This window comes from Lissotriton vulgaris, chromosome 5, assembly GCF_964263255.1.
Source record: "Lissotriton vulgaris chromosome 5, aLisVul1.2, whole genome shotgun sequence".
Taxonomy (NCBI): Eukaryota; Metazoa; Chordata; class Amphibia; order Caudata; family Salamandridae; genus Lissotriton; species Lissotriton vulgaris.
The window spans coordinates 39,331,279-39,337,278 of NC_141693.1; positions in this window are offsets into that span (position 1 = coordinate 39,331,279).

Consider the following 6,000-nt stretch of genomic DNA (forward strand, 5'->3'; position numbering starts at 1 on the left):
CGGAGCACATCAGGGGCATTTGGTACCTGCAGAGGAAGAAGTTTGGGGATCTGTTTTGGGGACATTGACTTTGGCCATCAACAATTTATTTTGGATTTCTTATCTTGGGTTGTACAAAGGCTGGTGTCTTGTTGGAGGTTTGCATGTGATGTCTTTGGGTGTACTGCTGTGGCATTCTATTTTTGGGGTGTTGAAGTGACATTTTCAAATGTGGGTATGGGCCATGGTATTCTCTTTTTAGGGGATGAGTTTTGTCTTGGTTCAGGGTCTGTGGCAGAAATTATTTAGGGGACGGAACCGGTAATTTATGATCTAGGTGTAGCATTGTGAGGAACTGTGCAAAAAATAACCATTTCTTTTTTTGTTTAATTGCCATCTTGCCCTTTATTATCTTTTTTCAGAATCTACTCTTTGTTCTATAGTGGTGAGAGGCCTTCGATCAAAGTGTATGATTGTGATAAAAAAACTACTGTTATGATAGGTGAGTATGCATGGTGTCTTGGAAAGTGAGTTTGGATTTTCACCGTTCTCTACTTGGGTTATTGGTGCACTGTTTGGGGGTGGTGGAGGTGCACAACTATGGATGTGACATGTTGAGCTGTGGCTGGGCAGAATTAATTTGTTGTGATGTATGATGTCAAAGGATGCCAGCCTCATCTTGGAATACTTATTGTGCGATGCATGAATGTGGTTGGTTGATGTTGGGTGTGTTCTTGTGACATTATCTTATTTGGTTGTGGATGTTCGGTCTTGGTTTGTAGGAATGAACTTCTGGATTACAGATGTGATGTCCTGGGATCTGTGTGTGGTGGTGTGGCATTATCTTATTCAGTTGTAGATGATGAGTTTAGTTTGTAGAAATATCCCTCTGTATTACAGCTGTGATGTCTTGAGATCTGTGAGTGGTGTTGTAGCATTATATTATTCAGTTGTGGAAGTTGAGTCGTGTAGGAATGAACTTCTGTATTACAGCTGTGATGTCTTGAGATCTGTGTGTGGTGTTGTAGCATTATCTTATTTGGCTGTGGATGTTGAGTCTTGGTTTGTAGGAATGAACTTCTGGATTACAGATGTGATGCCAAGGGAGAGGCATGTGGTGCGACGTAAGCATAGTCTGTGGTTATGAATGTTGTGACTCGGCACATGAGCGTGTTGTCCAAGCATTATTTATTGCGTTATGCATTCAGTGACTTGGGTTGTGTATGTTTTTCTGTGTTACTACTTATTGACAATTAGAGGAGAAATTTGCAGGTCTGAAAGCTGAGGGGCCCTATTGATTTATAAGTTGACATGGTGACTCCTAAAGCAATGGCACAACCAACCAATGTGCGTAACAACCTTATCCTTTAGAATTGGATAGTTGACATTTTAATGTGTCGTCATTAGGTGAGGGTTGGAAATGGAGATGTGGGTTTGGTGTTGCGATATGGATGTGGTCTCTTGGAATGTCGTCATGGTGTTTCACATTATCTTCTGTGGTTAAGGAGGTGGTTTCATGGGTCTGCTATAACCAAAGCAGACACCATAATACATTATGGTGTCTGCTTTGGTTATAGATGTTGTGTTTTGGGCTGTCGGCAGGGTGTGGTGATGTTATTTCCTTTGGATATAGATATTCTGCCTAGGAATATCATCATGGTGTTTGCATTATCGTCTGTGATCAAGGGTGTGGTGTCATTGGATGGAATGTTGTATTGAGAGTGTATGCTTTGGTTATATATGTGGTGTTTTGGGATGTTGTCAGGGTGTGCTGGCATTATCACCATAAGCTATGGATGTGGTGCCCTGAAATGTCATCATGGTGCTTCACATTGTCTTCTGTTGTTAAGGATGCAGTGCCATGGAATCCAGTGTTGTGTTACGGTATAATCTGCTTTTGCTATAGATGTGGTGTTTTGTAATGTTTTCAGGGGGTGGTGCGATTATCTCCTTGGGATATGGATGTGTTGTTGTGGTATGTCGTGAAGGTGTTTCACATTCACTTTTGTGGTTAAGGATGCAGTGTCGTGGGATGGAGTGTTGCATAATGGTATTATCTGTTTTGGTTATAGATATGGTGTTTTGAGATGTTGACAGGGTGTGGCGGCATTATCTGATTGAGATAGTGATGTGGTGTCTTGGAATGTCGTCATGGTGTTCCACATTATCTTCTGTGGTTAGAAGTGGGCTGTCATGGGACGGAATGTATTATTGTAGTGTATGTTTTGGTGTAGATGTGATATGTTTGGGATATTGGCAGAGCGTCATGGCATTATCTCCTTTGGATATTTATGTGGTGCCTTTGCACATGGGTGCAGCTCCTTTGCTTTACATTCTTGGGCTCTGGATATGATGTATTGAGACATAGACAGGGTACTGTGAGGTTATCTTCCTTTGCCGTGGGTTTGGTGTCTATGTGTGATGTTATGGCATCATTGTCTTAGGATGTGTATATGCAGTTTTGGGTGTATGCAGTTTGGGTGTTTTGGGTGCACCCAAAACTGCATATACACATCCTAAGACAATGATGCCATAACATCACACATAGACACCAAACCCACGGCAAAGGAAGATAACCTCACAGTACCCTGTCTATGTCTCAATACATCATATCCAGAGCCCAAGAATGTAAAGCAAAGGAGCTGCACCCATGTGCAAAGGCACCACATAAATATCCAAAGGAGATAATGCCATGACGCTCTGCCAAAATCCCAAAAATATCACATCTACACCAAAACATACACTACAATAATACATCATCATCATCTTGGAAAATGAATAAAATATCTTGGGACATGTGCATTATGTTGCATTATTATTGGCGGGGTAGTGTTATGATGCATGTGCGGTGTTGTAAAATTGCTTTTTAATGTATATTGTGGTGTCACAGAATGTGGGCACATTATGGCATTATCTTCTGTGTTATGATAGGGGGAAACCTTGGGATGTGGTGTTCTTGCACCCTTCATTCCTTGATCTATGTACATGGAAGCTTGGGTGGTTGGTGTGTGGCTGTGATATTACTTTCATGTGTTACAAATGTTTATCTTGGGATGTGGGCATGGTGTCATGCCATTAGCTTTTTGGGATATAGAGCTGGTTTCTTATTGATAGCGTGTGTTGTGTGATAATCGTCTTGGAGTGTGACTTCAGTTCTGGAGATGTGGACCACTGTCTAACATCACAAGACTCCTAAGCATCACAATGTTATGTTATGTGTATTTGTCTAGCGCACAACTCACCCAGGAGGTTATCATGATGCTAAGCAAGCCTCTGTATGGGTGGGCCTGGGCTGGGCGAGGTGACCCGGGAGGTTATCATGATGCTAAGGATGGGCCTGTATGGGGTGAGCCTGGGCTGGGCGAGGAGACCCAGGAAGTTATCATGATGCTAAGGAAGCCTCTGTATGGGGTGAGCCTGGGCTGGGCAAGGGGACCCAGGAAGATATCATGATGCTAAGGATGGACCTTTATGGGGTGAGCCTGGGCTGGGTGACGTGACCCAGGAGGTTATCATGATGCTAAGGATGCACCTGTATGGGTGAGCCTGGGCTGGGTGAGGTGACCCAGGAAGTTATCATGATGCTAAGGAAGCCTCTGAATGGGGTGAGCCTGGGCTGGGGGAGGTGACCCAGGAGGTTATCATGATGCTAAGGAAGCCTCTGTATGGGGTGAGCCTGGGCTGGGTGAGGTGACCTAGGAGTTTATCATGATGCTAAGGATGGACCTGTATGGGGTGAACCTGTGCTGGGCGAGGTGACCCAGGAAGTTATCATGATGCTAAGGAAGCCTCTGTATGGGGTGAGCCTGGGCTGGGTGAGGTGACCCAGGAAGTTATCATGATGCTAAGGAAGCCTCTGTATGGGGTGAGCCTGGGCTGGGTGAGGTGACCCAGGAGGTTATCATGATGCTAAGGAAGCCTCTGTATGGGGTGAGCCTGGGCTGGGCGAGGTGACCCAGGAAGTTATCATGAAGCTAAGGAAGCCTCTGTATGGGGTGAGCCTGGGCTAGGCGAGGTGACCCAGGAAGTTATCATGAAGCTAAGGAAGCCTCTGTATGGGGTGAGCCTGGGCTGGGCGAGGTGACCCAGGAGGTTATCATGATGCTAAGGAAGCCTCTGTATGGGGTGAGCCTGGGCTGGGTGAGGTGACCCAGGAAGTTATCATGATGCTAAGGAAGCCTCTGTATGGCGTGAGCCTGGGCTGGGCGAGGTGACCCAGGAGTTTATCATGATGCTAAGGATGGACCTGTATGGGGTGAGCCTGGGCTAGGCGAGGTGACCCAGGAAGTTATCATGAAGCTAAGGAAGCCTCTGTATGGGGTGAGCCTGGACTGGGCAAGGTGACCCAGGAAGTTATCATGATGCTAAGGATGGACCTGTATGGGGTGAGCCTGGGCTGGGCGAGGTGACCCAGGAAGTTATCATGATGCTAAGGATGGACCTGTATGGGGTGAGCCTGGGCTGGGCAAGGTGACCCAGGAAGTTATCATGATGCTAGGGATGGACCTGTATGGGGTGAGCCTGGGCTGAGCGAGTGGACCCAGGAGGTTATCATGATGCTAAGGATGGACCTGTATGAGGTGAGCCTGGGCTGGGCGAGGTGACCCAGGAAGTTATCATGATGCTAAGGAAGCCTCTGTATGAGTCGAGCCTGGGCTGGGCGAGGTGAGGAGCCAGGTCTTCGGTTTCTTGCAGAATCCAAGTCCTGAGTAGGCGGCTCTGATGTGCTGGGGCAGGCCATTCCAGGCTTTATGAGTGAGGTGGGAGAAGGCACGACCGCCGGATCTGTTTCAGCATATGCGAGTGGGGTGTGTGAGTCGAAGTCCGGCTGAGCAGAGGTGTCTGGTTGGGTTTCTGGAAGTTTATGTTGTTGTTGAGGTATGTGGGGCCAATGTCCTGATACCACAGGTCTGTCCAGTAGGCATGAAATCAGCCGTCCTGAGGTCTGAATGGGAGTTTGATATTTCACTACATTCCCAATAATGGCCCCATCAACAAGCACGTGCTATAATCGCAATTAAGGTGTACAGGAGCAAAAAGCCTCAAAAAAGTTAAATTGCAGGTGCAATGTAGTATGAAGTGACACGCAGCAGGGTGGAACGTCTGTCACACCACCTGCTAAGGTGCAAATTCCATAGTAAACTGCTTTGTGTAGGTGGACCTGTGCGGATTTCACTGCACACTCAGCGTTGCGTTCTTTGTTGGTTTGCAACGTTCGCCCATGGCTGACCCTCTGTCCCTGGCTTGGGCCTGCTGCCAACCTTGCACTGCATGCCTCTTTGTCTAGAGAAAGTATCTGTGGTGGAGAATGTCATGGAGACACTGTGTTCACAGCAGGAGGAGGCACAGGTGTGACAGTGGAACTGGAAGCACTTGCGCGTGTCTGTATATCTCCCTCCTCTGCCGGTGTCTCTCTTGCACGGGGTGTCCCTTTCTTTATCTCGTGCTGTCCCTGCACCTGTAAAGGCTGGACAAACTGACAACTACACCATCAATGCCAGGCAGCTTTCCTATGGGAACAATGGCTGTAGGTCAAGCTTCCTTTCACCATATTGTCTCTTTTTTACCCTAAAATGGCATCCACGTCTAATAATGAAAGTGAAAGTTGTTCTGGTAGGAAATTATAAAGGTCAGAAACAAGCCTTCTCATGTAAGCTAAAAGAGCAAGGGTGTCCGAGGTCTTAGAAAAGTATTGTTCTCGCAAAGAGGAGTGAGGGCTACAGAGTGACAAGAGGCAAACCAATCCGCTCTAGCGCTGTCAGAGCAGCACCCTTCCAAGCGCTTCGTCTCTCATCCACATGCGCAGGGTGCCAGTCTGGCTGGGGACTGACCACACTCCAACTGGGCGTGTCTACCTTTGAGAGCCAATGGCTGCCTGAGAGTGGCTAGGGGTGTGAACCCCTGCTCCAATCACTTTGCTTCCTTCTGCCTAGCGGGAGTTGGTGGAATCCGGTCCTTTTAAAGATTGGGCTGTTTCTGCTCAGGTGCCGCCTGGAGTGCCCCTTGTACCTCTGCCCTCCT